Source organism: Pseudophryne corroboree, unplaced genomic scaffold, assembly GCF_028390025.1.
Source record: "Pseudophryne corroboree isolate aPseCor3 unplaced genomic scaffold, aPseCor3.hap2 scaffold_893, whole genome shotgun sequence".
Taxonomy (NCBI): Eukaryota; Metazoa; Chordata; class Amphibia; order Anura; family Myobatrachidae; genus Pseudophryne; species Pseudophryne corroboree.
This window is the reverse complement of record NW_026970472.1, coordinates 170,694-186,375: the sequence shown is the minus strand read 5'-3', so window position 1 is coordinate 186,375 and position 15,682 is coordinate 170,694. Positions and strand designations below refer to the sequence as shown.

The window sequence follows — 15,682 nt, the reverse complement described above, 5'->3', positions numbered from 1 at the left end:
ACCAGTTAGTGCTGACTGCTGATATGCCATTTACACAAACATGCCATGTGTGACTGTATATGCATTTAAGGAGGGCACCCCTGCAATACCACAAACCATTGAGTGTCAAGTATACTAGATATATCTTCATATCTCATGTGCTTTCTCTGAGACCAATCTTGTTATGCCCCTTCCCCACAAGGCATGCGCCTTTTGTCCATATTGCAAAAATGGGGGGGAGGGCATATAATTCTCTGTCACAGGGCACCAAAAAGTCTAGTTATGGCTCTGGTATGCATTATGTAATCTGGCAGACCATCTCTCCAACACTGGCTGGTTGGAATAGAAATCCGGTTATCTATGTGAGCAAATGACCATCAACGATTTACTCTCAAACACTAAAAAATGGACAAAAATGGTCCCCTAAACAAATTGGTTAAATTTTGGGTTTAACCAATTTGTGTAATGACCATTTTTGACCACTTTTCTAGTGTTTGGGAGCAAATGGTTAATTGACATTTGCTCCTATACATTACCAGATCTTCATTCCAACCATCCAGACTGGATAGATAGCCTGACAGATAATTGTGTAGTGTACGCCCAGGATAACTGTTAGTCATGCTTTATTTTATGGCGGCACATAAATGGGTGGACAGATCCAGGGCAAGCACTGCCCACTCATGCATAGTTGTCAACTGATGTGAAGTTCCAGGGGGCAATCTCAGTTATAAAGGGAAGTATCTGGAAATTGTCCCTAGTTAAAAAAAATAAATAAATTTGATCAACTCCATTTATTTAGTATGATATCCCAGGTGATAGGATGCCGGCAGTCAGAACAACATACTTTATTAAATAACACATCTCAAACTACCATACCCAGGATTCAAACCTATAACCTGTTGAATTCTAATCAAACACCCTACCTATTGAGCTATTTGATCCTGCATAAAAATTGTGAACATTATATGAAGCTATTGGTACTTTGCAAAAAAAAAGAATCAGCATTACAACGCAGCAGATCCATGCAGTTTGCAGCCACACACTACATGTATCTGCTCAGCCACAATGCTGATTATTTCTTCACAAAGTACAAGGTGAGCTCCAAACAGAATTCTCTAGCTTAGAATTATACCTTTCTTTGCCAAACCTAGAAGTCGGGCCCCCCACCCTGGGATCCCCCAGAGGGAGGCCTGCACCGTCATGCGGCAGGCTTGTCCGTTTTGGAAGCAGGCTGATGGGCAGCCCAGGATTGCTTCAGTCTGGGCTTGGCAGGTCTGGAAACATGAGCTTGCTTTGGGTATGCCTGACCTTGGGTACGCTTTACCTGGAGGATGAAAGGGCCAAGAAAAGTACTTTTAGCCTTCTGCGTGGTAGGAGTCATACTAGGTAGGCAAGCTGTTTTAGCAGTAGCTAGATCAGCTACAATCTTATTGAGGTCTTCTCCAAAAGGAGATTCAACTGAGGCAGCACAAGGGAACTCTCATCTGGGGACAACAACTGCAGGGAGAACACATATTTTCAGATGAACATGGTAGGGCAGAAGGCTGCCTAATACTGAAGCACCCCCAAACAACAAATCAAATGCAACTTACTTGACAGAGATGTGCCTGAGCAACGGCCCTCCCCAGCCCTATCCCAAATCATACTTATTTTGCATAGGAGATACCATGGTCATGAAGATTGTTCTCCCAGGGTTAGGTTCATTCATTGCATTCTGGGTATGCTGACCCCTGTGATTTCCCCAAATGTGGGAAACTCGACTGCATTATTTGTGGTAGTGGGGGACTGTATTTGTGCTTTCCTCTGGTCAGCTCTGGTAAAATTCAGATTTCTTTGTCTCAGATCTTCCTCTAGCCTTGTTCTTCTTTCGAGAGTTCCCTTGTGCTGCCTCAGTTGGATCTCCTTCACTTGACAGGGGGGTGCCCGAGCAGCGACCCTCCCCAGCTCTAGCCCAACTCCTACTTACCTGCCAGGTGAGATACTATGATCATGAAGTGCAGGCAGGCTCACCGATTGCACTCTGGGTGTGCAAGGCCTCAGCCGATTGCACTCTGTGGGAACTGCAGCCTTGCGATACATTGAATTGCAGTATTTGCAGTTTCCCTGGTCGGCTCTCATGTAATTCAGATCTCTTTGTCTCAGGTCTCTCTCCAGCCTAGTTTGCTGTCTGGTTCCACTTCTTTTTTCTTGAGCCCCTCCCTTCTATACCCTTGTGCACTATCCTGACTTCTCCTCCCGTCTGCTTACTTTGTGCCTCCCAATGCACAATGCAAACTACGGGTAGTGCTGCAGGGCCCACACCCTTTTACTTGCTTTACAGAGCAGCTCTGGAGCTGTTACAGTGCCCAGCTGCTGCAAGAAATCAGCTTGAATGCTTCAGGGGCTGGGGAATGGCCAACATGAGCCCCACACCGAAGGAGGGTGGGGGTGCTTAATACCAACTAGGGGTCATCCAAGCACCACAAAAGGCCTCCATGCCCTGCACGCTCCTTTTCTCTTTTCATATGCAGACAAGGGTTGAAGCCACCTTTGACCCACTGCTTGGATGACATCACCATATTCAAATCCATCTGCTGCAGGCCATCCCCCAGGAATGCTTGCACTAGTTGTTGCATTTGGTTTGTTGTTTGGGGGTGCTTCAGTATTAGGCAGCCTTCTGCCACCCCATGTTCATCTGAAAATATGTGTTCTCCCTGCAGTTGTTGTCCCCAGATGAGAGTTCCCTTGTGCTGCCTCAGTTGAATCTCCTTTACTTGACAGAGATGTGCCTGAGCAGCGGCCCTCCCCAGCTCTATCCCAAATCATACTTATTTTGCATAGGAGATACTATTGTCATGAAGATTGTTTTCCCAGGGTGAGGTTCATTCATTGCATTCTGGGTATGCTGACCCCTGTGATTTCCCCAAATGTGGGAAACTCGACTGCATTATTTGTGGTAGTGGTGGACTGTGTTTGTGCTTTCCTCTGGTCAGCTCTGGTAAAGTCAGATTTCTTTGTCTCAGATCTTCCTCTAGCCTTGTTCTTCTTTTGAGAGTTCCCTTGTGCTGCCTCAGTTGGATCTCCTTCACTTGAAAGGTAGTGCCCGAGCAGCGACCCTCCCCAGCTCTAGCCCAACTCCTACTAACCTGCCAGGTGAGATACTATGATCATGAAGGTGCTTCTCCCAGGGCAAGGCTCACCCATTGCACTCTGGGTGTGCTGCCCCTTGCGATTTCCCCAAATGTGGGAAACTTGACTGCATAATTTGTGTTTCCCCTGGACGGCTCTCGTATAATTCAGATCTCTTTGTCTCAGGTCTCTCTCCAGCCTAGTATGCTGTCTGTTTCCACTTCTCTTTTCTTGAGCCCCTCCCTTCTATAACCTTGTGCACTATCCTGACTTCTCCTCCCGTCTGCTTACTTTGTGCCTTCCAATGCACAATGCAAACTACAGGTAGTGCTGCAGGGCCCACACCCTTTTACTTGCCTTACAGAGCAGCTCTGGAGCTGTTACAGTACCCAGCTGCTGCAAGAAATCAGCTTGAATGCTTCAGGGGCTGGGGCATGGCCAACATGAGCCCCACACCGAAGGAGGGTGGGGGTGTTTAATGCGAACTAGGGGTCATCCAAGCGTCGCAAAAGGCCGCCATGCCCTGCATATCCCTTTTCTCTTTTCATAAGCAGACGAGGGTTGAAGCCAACTTTGACCCACTGCTTGGATGACATCACTTGCTGCCTTTCCAATGAAGCAAGTTTAATTTAGTAATAGGTGAAAAACCATCCCTACAAAGGTGTTAATCAGATACTTGGCTTTGTGGACACTTTTCAGAGAACAAATTAGTTAGCATAAAAATAAAGCCAGAAAATGAAGAGCTGTTTAATCACTCAATTGGATTTTTCTGCAAGCGTATTTCTTTTTCTCTGCAACCCACTGCTAAGTTGTGCTTCCTAGCTGTTCTTTTATAAAATCACTTAATCAAATCTAACTCTGATTACATCAGAGAAGGCCAGGTACCCTACACCATAAGAGGGGGTTTGAAATTTTGACTTGTCTACTTAAAGATCACCAAAATCTGATGACAAGGTCAATAACATCCCTGGGTGGGATTGAACCACCAACCCTTTGGTTAATAACCAAACACACTAACCGATTGCACCACCGAGACACTTTGCAAAAGTACATACTGACAAAGGTTAATAAGCATTCATCTAGAACGTTTCCTAGAAAACTTTAAAAAGTCAATAATCTGGAGAGTTTTTGTAAGATGTTTCTTCCATCAACCAATGAAGAAACGCATTGGTACTTTCCCATGATGAGTGAGTGCTTCAGGATCTCTTGCACTTACATGTGCAGCAGAGTACTGCAATGGAAGCATGCTGGGCCCCTTAACCCAGAGGTAGGCAGATTGAAACTATCCTCTGCTATATGCATTTTTTTTTTTGTTAATTAAAGTAATCCAAAACTGGGATTGATATTTTTGCTCTTTTATTTTTACTTAAAGTACAATAACTTTTACCATTTTAATTTGTTTTAATAGTATATTGACAATATTGTTTTCTTTCAAAAATCCACTTAATTTTCTTTACCCTATTATTAAAATGGTAATTGACAAAAACAAACTACATTGTCACCAGAAGAGCAATACAAAATGTACAAGTGATATATTAAAATCATCTTTCCAGCTTGAATTTCAATGATGCATTGGGGCAACGATTTTGTGAGAAACATCTTCACCCTTAAATAAAGATTTTCTTAATTCCTTACCTGTGTGCTAATTAGATATCACCTTGTTTTCACATTAAACAGACTTCCACATGAGAAAGCAGCAAGGATGCAGTGGCGTTAATGTTTCCTGGTGTCAACCTGTATTATTTCAGTAGATATTGAAATGAGGATGCATCTTGCTGCCTTTCCAATGAAGCAAGTTTAATTTAGTAATAGGTGAAAAACCATCCCTACAAAGATGTTAATCAGATACTTGGCTTTGTGGACACTTTTCAGAGAACAAATTTGTTAGCATAAAAATAAAGCCAGAAAATGAAGAGCTGCTTAATCACTCAATTTGATTTTTTTGCCAGCATATTTCTTTTTCTCTGCAAACCACTGCTAAATTGTGCTTCCTAGCTGTTTTTATAAAATCACTGAATCAAATCTAACTCTGATTACATCAGAGAAGGCCAGGTACCCTACACCATAACAGGGGTTTTTGAAATTTTGACTTGTCTACTTAAAGATCACCAAAATCTGATAACAAGGTCAATTACATCCCTGGGTGGGATTGAACCACCAACCTTTTGGTTAATAGCTGTACACACTAACTGATTGCGCCACAGCGACACTTTGCAAAAGTACATACTGACAAAGGCTAATAAGCATTCATCTAGAACGTTTCCTAGAAAAACTTTAAATAGTCAATAATCTGGAGAGTTTTTGTAAGATGTTTCTTCCATCAACCAATGAAGAAACACATTGGTACTTTCCCATGATGAGTGAGTGCTTCAGGATCTCTTGCAATTACATGTGCAGCAGAGTACTGTAATGGAAGCATGCTGGGTCCATAGCCCAGAGGTAGGCAGATTGAAACTATCCTCTGCTATATGCATTTTTTTTTTTGTTAATTAAAGTAATCCAAAACTGGGATTGATATTTTTGCTCTTTTATTTTTACTTAAAGTACAATAACTTTTACCATTTTCATTTGTTTTAATAGTATATTGACAGTATTGTTTTCTTTCAAAAATCCACTTAATTTTCTTTACCCGATTATTAAAATGGTAATTGACAAAAACAAACTACATTGTCACCAGAAGAGCAATACAAAATGTACAAGTGATATATTAAAATCATCTTTCCAGCTTGAATTTCAATGATGCATTGGGGCAACGATTTTGTGAGAAACATCTTCACCCTTAAATAAAGATTTTCTTAATTCCTTACCTGTGTGCTAATTAGATATCACCTTGTTTTCACATTAAACAGACTTCCACATGAGAAAGCACAAAGGATGCAGTGGCGTTAATGTTTCCTGGTGTCAACCTGTATTATTTCAGTAGATATTGAAATGAGGATGCATCTTGCTGCCTTTCCAATGAAGCAAGTTTAATTTAGTAATAGGTTAAAAACCATCCCTACAAATGTGTTAATCAGAAACTTGGCTTTGTGGACACTTTTCAGAGAACAAATTTGTTAGCATAAAAATAAAGCCAGAAAATGAAAAGCTGTTTAATCACTCAATTGGATTTTTTTGCCAGCATATTTCTTTTTCTCTGCAACCCACTGCTAAATTGTGCTTCCTAGCTGTTTTTATAAAATCACTGAATCAAATCTAACTCTGATTACATCAGAGAAGGCCAGGTACCCTACACCATAAGAGGGGGTTTGAAATTTTCACTTGTCTACATAAAGATCACCAAAATCTGATAACAAGGTCAATTACGTCCCTGGGTGGGATTGAACCACCAACCTTTTGGTTAATAGCCTTACACAGTAACTGATTGCGCCACAGCAACACTTTGTAAAAGTCCATACTGACAAAGGCTAATAAGCATTCATCTAGAACGATTCCTAGAAACATTTTAAAAAGTCAATAATGTGGAGAGTTTTTGTAAGATGTTTCTTCCATCAACCAATGAAGAAACACATTGGTACTTTCCCATGATGAGTGAGTGCTTCAGGATCTCTTGCACTTACATGTGCAGCAGAGTACTGTAATGGAAGCATGCTGGGTCCATAACCCAGAGGTAGGCAGATTGAAACTATCCTTTGCTATATGCATTTTTTTTTGTTCATTAAAGTAATCCAAAACTGGGATTGATATTTTAGCTTTTATTTTTACTTAAAGTACAATAACTTTTACCATTTTAATTTGTTTTAGTGCAAATGGCATATCAGCAGTCAGCACTAACTGGTGACATGCCATTTGTACAAGTAAGCCATGTGTGACTAATATATAAACATGCTTTATTAAATAACACCTCAAACTATCATACCCAGGATTCAAACCTATAACCTGTTGAATTCTAATCAAACACCCTACCCATGGAGCTACTTGATCCTGCATCTTTTCTAACCTCCAAAAACAGATTCAGTTGCATTTTCCAGCGTGTTTTGTTTGCGCCTTTGCAAATGTCTTACATCGACAAACTTATTTAGTACTATTTTGCAAATAGGGTTACATTGTCGCAACATTGTGTTCCCTAATTGCTTGATTTTTTAAATGCAACAATTGATAAAGACACCTGATAATTGCTCTGTGGAGTCTTATTTTGTGTTTTGTGTTTAGTCTTTAGATCTGAATTTGAATGTACTTGTGAACTAACTTAATTTCCTACTTCTAAATTCATTCCTAAATTCACTACTTACATGAATCCTGTAGTTGGGCATTTTGGGACTTCGATTGTGGGCATTGTTTTGTGTCCAGACCAGCAGCAGGTGGTGTGCATTTGCTGGAAAGGCATCGAAGACCTCCGATATGCTGCATCTCCTGATGTGTGTCTCCCTCAAGTGGCTGTCAGCAAATGCCTGCTAGACACCCCATTCCAAGCTGATTGTGACATCATGGAACATGCATCATAGAACAGGCATGCTAAAACATGGGTCTTCAACCTGCGACCCTCCAGCTGCTGTGGAACTACACATCCCAGCATGCCCTGCCTCAGTTTTAGCATACCTTAATAGCAAAACTGTGGCAGGGCATGCTGGGATGTGTAGTTTCACAGCAGCTGGAGGGCCACAGGATGAAGACCCATGTGCTAGAGCCAAGCCGCAGGTACATTGAATGCTAGCAAGCTGAATATTTAAATCCTTTTTGTTCCGCAGCATTCCAATGCGGAAGATTCCATGGAACCAGAGATCCTTCCATTGAGAAGGACATGCTGCCTGGATGACTACACTGTGCAAATTAAATCACGGAGCCAGTTGGCTTGTGGGTGGCTCTGGTGACTGGGTGGTTGGGTGGGTGGTGTGTCGGAAGTGGAGCGCATGCAAATGATTGTGTATCATCCAGCTAGTGAGAGAGAAAACTCATGCAGGAGTGTTCCTGCTTGTCAGTGGGTTATGCACCTTGCCAGACGTTAAATCTACATAGAGCAGCTGGAGGGGACAAGAGCAGGTTTGCAAAATATAGATAGAAGAGCATATATGCTGGCGCATTCTCCATGATTGTGTCAGCTTATGTTTTGGTGCACTGCACTTTCCTCCACTAAGTTTTAGCCATTTTTGTTAAGCTCAAGTGTAGTTGCTTCTCGGCCTTTTGGCTGTGATCTTGTATCGTGGTTGAAGGGTCTGCTGGAGGGAGGGATTGTTTTCTTCATTGGCGAAAGACCAAAGATATTCCAGGATGGAAGGCTTGGGAACACTATCTGTTTTTCAGTTGTGGAAGAGCACAGAGGTCGGATTGGACTACATTCTATAGTAAAGGATATCTTTCTATTTATTGACCCTCCCCTTATATGTGTCTGTGTTACAATAAAGCTTCGGTTTTGTGAATCCCTCACCCTCTTACACTCCACACCCATAGCCTTATTAACTGTTGTATTATTGTATACTTTAAATGTATAGTGCAGTTCATGATTTATAGTGTAGACTGGCCTGTGCTGTAGTTCTTGAACTGTACTTTACCGTCAGCATTTGTATTGTGTTTTGGCTGTGCTGCAACACTGTATTTATGTGTGCAATGTTTATGTATGTTTTTTTTTTATGTCAATAAAGACTGCTTTTTCAAGCCAATATCTGAAAACAATCAATGTTTATCTTTGATGGCAATAAAAGTGGTATGATATTTGATGCTTTTGAAATCCAATATCTGATATGTCCCCTATCTGGGAACCATATATTAAATGGCTTTTCAGAAAAGGGAGATGGGAGAAGAGCTTTCATTACTTGTAGGACCGATGCACATAAAGAAGCAAAAAAACATACATAAACATTACACACATAAGTACCGCGTTGCGGCACAGCCAAAACACAATAGAAATGCTGATGGTATAGTACAGTTCAAGAACTACAGCACAGGCCAGCCTACACTATAAATCATGAACTGCACTATACATTTAAACTGTACAATAATACAACAGTTAATAAGGCTATGGGTGTGGAGTGTAAGAGGGTGAGGGAATCACAAGCCCGAAGCTTTATTGAAAGACTGACACATATAAGGGGAGGTTTAATAAATAGAAAGACATCCTTTACTATAGAATGTAGTCCAATCCGACCTCTGTGCTCTTCCACAACTGAAAAACAGATAGTGTTCCCAAGCCTTCCATCCTGGAATATCTTTGGTCTTTCGCCAATGAAGAAAGCAATCCCTCCCTCCAGCAGACCCTTCAACCACAATACAAGATCACAGCCAAAAGGCCGAGAAGCAACTACACTTGAGCTTAACAAAAATGGCTAAAACTTAGTGGAGGAAAGTGCAGTGCACCAAAACATAAGCTGACACAATCATGGAGAATGCGCCAGCATATATGCTCTTCTATCTATATTTTGCAAACATGCTCTTGTCCCCTCCAGCTGCTCTATGTAGATTTAACGTCTGGCAAGGTGCATAACCCACTGACAAGCAGGCACACTCCTGCATGAGTTTTCACTCTCACTAGCTGGATGATACACAATCATTTGCATGTGCTCCACCTCCGACACACCACCCACCCAACCACCCAGTCACCAGAGCCACCCACAAACCAACTGGCTCCGTGATTTAATTTGCACAGTGTAGTCATCCAGGCAGCATGTCCTTCTCAATGGAAGGATCTCTGGTTCCATGGAATCTTCCGCATTGGAATGCTGCGGAACAAAAAGGATTTAAATATTCAGCTTGCTAGCATTCAATGTACCTGCGGCTTGGCTCTAGCACATGGGTCTTCATCCTGTGGCCCTCCAGCTGCTGTGAAACTACACATCCCAGCACGCCCTGCCACAGTTTTGCTATAAGGTATGCTAAAACTGAGGCAGGGCATGCTGGGATGTGTAGTTCCACAGCAGCTGGAGGGTCGCAGGTTGAAGACCCATGTTTTAGCATGCCTGTTCTATGATGCATGTTCCGTGATGTCACAATCAGCTTGGAATGGGGTGTCTAGCAGGCATTTGCTGACAGCCACTTGAGGGAGACACACATCAGGAGATGCAGCATATCGGAGGTCTTCGATGCCTTTCCAGCAAATGCACACCACCTGCTGCTGGTCTGGACACAAAACAATGCCCACAATCGAAGTCCCAAAATGCCCAACTACAGGATTCATGTAAGTAGTGAATTTAGGAATGAATTTAGAAGTAGGAAATTAAGTTAGTTCACAAGTACATTCAAATTCAGATCTAAAGTCTAGGTAGGCCTCACGTCCTGGCAGCCGCCAGCATTTAAAAATGCCTTGATTAGAGGTACGGAATTAAATGTAGATAAGAAGTAGACACAAAATAAGACTCCGCAGAGCAGTTATCAGGTGTTTTTATCAATTGTTGCATTTAAAAAATCAAGCAATTAGGGAACACAATGTTGCAACAATGTAACCCTATTTGCAAAATAGTACTAAATAAGTTTGTCGATGTAAGACATTTGCAAAGGCGCATCCAAAACACGCTGGAAAATGCAACTGAATCTGTTTTTGGAGGCTAGAATAGGAAATGTGCATCGGTCCTACAAGTACTGAAAGCTCTTCTCCCATCTCCCTTTTCTGAAAAGCCATTTAATATATGGTTCCCAGATAGGGGACATATCAGATATTGCCTTTCAAAAGCAGCAAATATCATACCACTTCTATTGCCATCAAAGATAAACATTGATTGTTTTCAGATATTGGATTGAAAAAGCAGTCTTTATTGACATAAAGAAGCAAAAAAACATACATAAACATTACACACATAAGTACTGTGTTGCAGCACAGCCAAAACACAATACAAATGCTGTCGGTATAGTACAGTTCAAGAACTACAGTACAGGTCAGCCTACACTATAAATCATGAACTGCACTATACATTTAAACAATACAATAGTTAATAAGGCTATGGGTGTGGAGTGTAAGAGGGTGACGGAATCACAAGCCCAAAGCTTTATTGAAAGACAGACACATATAAAGGGAGGATTAATAAATACAAAGATACCCTTTACTATAGAATGTAGTCCAATCCGGTCTTTCAACTCTTCCACAACTGAAAAACGGATAGTGTTCCCAAGCCTTCCATCCTGGAATATCTTCAGTCTCTCGCCAATGAAGAAAACAATCCCTCCAGCAGACTCTTCAACCACAATACAATATCACAGCCAAAAGAGCGAGAAGCAACTACACTTGCGTTTAAACAAAATGGCTAAAACTTAGTGGAGGAAAGTGCAGTGCACCAAAACATAAGCTGACACAATCATGGAGAATGCGCCAGCATATATGCTCTTCTGTGTATATTTTCCAAACCTGCTCTTGTCCCCTCCAGTTGCTCCATGTAGATTTGACGTCTGGCAAGGTGCATAACTCACTGACAAGCAGGCACACTCCTGCATGAGTTTTCTCTCTCACTAGCTGGATGATACACATTCATTTGCATGTGCTCCACCTCCGACACACCGCCCACCCAACCACCCAGTCACCAGAGCCACCCACAAGCCAACTGGCTCCGTGATTTAATTTGCACAGTGCAGTCATCCAGGCAGCATGTCCTTCTCAATGGAATAATCTCTGGTTCCATGGAATCTTCCGCATTGGAATGCTGCGGAACAAAAAGGATTTAAACATTCAGCTTGCTAGCATTCAATGTACCTGCGGTTTGGTTCTAGCACATGGGTCTTCATCCTGTGGCCCTCCAGCTGCTGTGAAACTACACATCCCAGCATGCCCTGCCACAGTTTTGCTATTAAGGTATGCTAAAACTGAGGCAGGGCATGCTGGGATATGTAGTTCCACAGCAGCTGGAGGGTCGCAGGTTGAAGACCCATGTTCTAGCATGCCTGTTCTATGATGCATGTTCCGTGATGTCACAATCAGCTTGGAATGGGGTGTCTAGCATGCATTTGCTGACAGCCACTTGAGGCAGACACACATCAGGAGATGCAGCATATCGGAGGTCTTCGATGCCTTTCCAGCAAATGCACACCACCAGCTGCTGGTCTGGACACAAAACAATGCCCACAATTGAAGGCTCAAAATGCCCAACTACAGGATTAATGTAAGTAGTGAATTTAGGAATGAGTTTAGAAGTAGGAAATTAAGTTAGTTCACAAGTACATTCAAATTCAGATCTAAAGACTAGGTAGGCCTCACGTCCTGGCAGCACCCAGCATTTAAAAATGCCTTGATTATAGGTAGGGAATTAAATGTAGATAAGAAGTAGACACAAAGGAAGACTCCACAGAGCAATTATCAGGTGTCTTTATCAATTTTTGCATTTAAAAAATCAAGCAATTAGGGAACACAATGTTGCGACAATGTAACCCTATTTGCAAAATAGTACTAAATAAGTTTGTCGATGTAAGACATTTGCAAAGGCGCAAACAAAACACGCTGGAAAATGCAACTGAATCTGTTTTTGGAGGTTAGAATAGATGCAGGATCAAGTAGCTCAATGGGTAGGGTGTTTGATTAGAATTTAACAGGTTATAGGTTTGAATCCTGGGTATGATAGTTTGAGGTGTTATTTAATAAAGTATGTTTATATATTAGTCACACATGGCTTACTTGTACAAATGGCATGTCACCAGTTAGTGCTGACTGCTGATATGCCATTTACACAAACATGCCATGTGTGACTGTATATGCATTTAAGGAGGGCACCCCTGCAATACCACAAACCATTGAGTGTCAAGTATACTAGATTTATCTTCATATCTCATGTGCTTTCTCTGAGACCAATCTTGTTATGCCCCTTCCCCACAAGGCATGCGCCTTTTGTCCATATTGCAAAAATGGGGGGGAGGGCATATAATTCTCTGTCACAGGGCACCAAAAAGTCTAGTTATGGCTCTGGTATGCATTATGTAATCTGGCAGACCATCTCTCCAACACTGGCTGGTTGGAATAGAAATCCGGTTATCTATGTGAGCAAATGACCATCAACGATTTACTCTCAAACACTAAAAAATGGACAAAAATGGTCCCCTAAACAAATTGGTTAAATTTTGGGTTTAACCAATTTGTGTAATGACCATTTTTGACCACTTTTCTAGTGTTTGGGAGCAAATGGTTAATTGACATTTGCTCCTATACATTACCAGATTTTCATTCCATCCATCCAGACTGGATAGATAGCCTGACAGATAATTGTGTAGTGTACGCCCAGGATAACTGTTAGTCATGCTTTATTTTATGGCGGCACATAAATGGGTGGACAGATCCAGGGCAAGCACTGCCCACTCATGCATAGTTGTCAACTGATGTGAAGTTCCAGGGGGCAATCTCAGTTATAAAGAGAAGTATCTGGAAATTGTCCCTAGTTAAAAAAAAAAAAAAATTTTTTATCAACTCCATTTATTTAGTATGATATCCCAGGTGATAGGATGCCGGCAGTCAGAACAACATACTTTATTAAATAACACATCTCAAACTACCATACCCAGGATTCAAACCTATAACCTGTTGAATTCTAATCAAACACCCTACCTATTGAGCTATTTGATCCTGCATAAAAATTGTGAACATTATATGAAGCTATTGGTACTTTGCAAAAAAAAAGAATCAGCATTACAACGCAGCAGATCCATGCAGTTTGCAGCCACACACTACATGTATATGCTCAGCCACAATGCTGATTATTTCTTCACAAAGTACAAGGTGAGCTCCAAACAGAATTCTCTAGCTTAGAATTATACCTTTCTTTGCCAAACCTAGAAGTCGGGCCCCCCACCCTGGGATCCCCCAGAGGGAGGCCTGCACCGTCATGCGGCAGGCTTGTCCGTTTTGGAAGCAGGCTGATGGGCAGCCCAGGATTGCTTCAGTCTGGGCTTGGCAGGTCTGGAAACATGAGCTTGCTTTGGGTATGCCTGACCTTGGGTACGCTTTACCTGGAGGATGAAAGGGCCAAGAAAAGTACTTTTAGCCTTCTGCGTGGTAGGAGTCATACTAGGTAGGCAAGCTGTTTTAGCAGTAGCCAGATCAGCTACAATCTTATTGAGGTCTTCTCCAAAAGGAGATTCAACTGAGGCAGCACAAGGGAACTCTCATCTGGGGACAACAACTGCAGGGAGAACACATATTTTCAGATGAACATGGTAGGGCAGAAGGCTGCCTAATACTGAAGCACCCCCAAACAACAAATCAAATGCAACTTACTTGACAGAGATGTGCCTGAGCAACGGCCCTCCCCAGCCCTATCCCAAATCATACTTATTTTGCATAGGAGATACCATGGTCATGAAGATTGTTCTCCCAGGGTTAGGTTCATTCATTGCATTCTGGGTATGCTGACCCCTGTGATTTCCCCAAATGTGGGAAACTCGACTGCATTATTTGTGGTAGTGGGGGACTGTGTTTGTGCTTTCCTCTGGTCAGCTCTGGTAAAAGTCAGATTTCTTTGTCTCAGATCTTCCTCTAGCCTTGTTCTTCTTTCGAGAGTTCCCTTGTGCTGCCTCAGTTGGATCTCCTTCACTTGACAGGGGGGTGCCCGAGCAGCGACCCTCCCCAGCTCTAGCCCAACTCCTACTTACCTGCCAGGTGAGATACTATGATCATGAAGTTGCTTCTCCCAGGGCAAGGCTCACCCATTGCACTCTGGGTGTGCTGCCCCTGCGATTTCCCCAAATGTGGGAAACTTGATTGCATAATTTGAGTTTTCCCTGGTCGGCTCTCATGTAATTCAGATCTCTTTGTCTCAGGTCTCTCTCCAGCCTAGTTTGCTGTCTGGTTCCACTTCTTTTTTCTTGAGCCCCTCCCTTCTATACCCTTGTGCACTATCCTGACTTCTCCTCCCGTCTGCTTACTTTGTGCCTCCCAATGCACAATGCAAACTACAGGTAGTGCTGCAGGGCCCACACCCTTTTACTTGCTTTACAGAGCAGCTCTGGAGCTGTTACAGTGCCCAGCTGCTGCAAGAAATCAGCTTGAATGCTTCAGGGGCTGGGGAATGGCCAACATGAGCCCCACACCGAAGGAGGGTGGGGGTGCTTAATGCGAACTAGGGGTCATCCAAGCACCACAAAAGGCCTCCATGCCCTGCACGCTCCTTTTCTCTTTTCATATGCAGACGAGGGTTGAAGCCAACTTTGACCCACTGCTTGGATGACATCACCATATTCAAATCCATCTGCTGCAGGCCATCCCCCAGGAATGCTTGCACTAGTTGTTGCATTTGGTTTGTTGTTTGGGGGTGCTTCAGTATTAGGCAGCCTTCTGCCACCCCATGTTCATCTGAAAATATGTGTTCTCCCTGCAGTTGTTGTCCCCAGATGAGAGTTCCCTTGTGCTGCCTCAGTTGAATCTCCTTTACTTGACAGAGATGTGCCTGAGCAACGGCCCTCCCCAGCCCTATCCCAAATCATACTTATTTTGCATAGGAGATACTATTGTCATGAAGATTGTTCTCCCAGATTTAATTAAGTGATTTTATAAAAAACAGCTAGGAAGCACAATTTAGCAGTGGGTTGCAGAGAAAAAAATAACATTTTAAACCTACCGGTAAATTTTTTCTCTCGTAGTCCGTAGAGGATGATGGGGACTCCGTAAGGACCATGGGGGATAGACGGGCTCCGCAGCAGACATGGGCACTTTAAGAAAGACTTTAGATCTGGGTGTGCACTGGCTCCTCCCTCTATG

General features: G+C 42.5%; 5 non-coding genes across 5 annotated transcripts; all 5 read left to right on the top strand.

Moving 5' to 3' along the window:
• The first annotated feature begins 1,621 nt into the window (after nt 1-1,621).
• Nucleotides 1,622-1,785, top strand: LOC135044138 (U1 spliceosomal RNA). The gene has a single exon (XR_010236862.1). It is a non-coding gene; the product is annotated as a U1 spliceosomal RNA (small nuclear RNA).
• A 997-nt stretch (nt 1,786-2,782) lies between these two features.
• LOC135044163 (U1 spliceosomal RNA) lies at nt 2,783-2,946 on the top strand. Its single transcript, XR_010236883.1, has one exon. It is a non-coding gene; the product is annotated as a U1 spliceosomal RNA (small nuclear RNA).
• Nucleotides 2,947-3,096: 150 nt separating this feature from the next.
• On the top strand, nt 3,097-3,260 carry LOC135044177 (U1 spliceosomal RNA). The gene has a single exon (XR_010236896.1). It is a non-coding gene; the product is annotated as a U1 spliceosomal RNA (small nuclear RNA).
• Nucleotides 3,261-14,253: 10,993 nt separating this feature from the next.
• Nucleotides 14,254-14,417, top strand: LOC135044156 (U1 spliceosomal RNA). Its single transcript, XR_010236876.1, has one exon. It is a non-coding gene; the product is annotated as a U1 spliceosomal RNA (small nuclear RNA).
• Nucleotides 14,418-14,569: 152 nt separating this feature from the next.
• LOC135044197 (U1 spliceosomal RNA) lies at nt 14,570-14,732 on the top strand. The gene has a single exon (XR_010236915.1). It is a non-coding gene; the product is annotated as a U1 spliceosomal RNA (small nuclear RNA).
• Nucleotides 14,733-15,682: the final 950 nt, after the last annotated feature.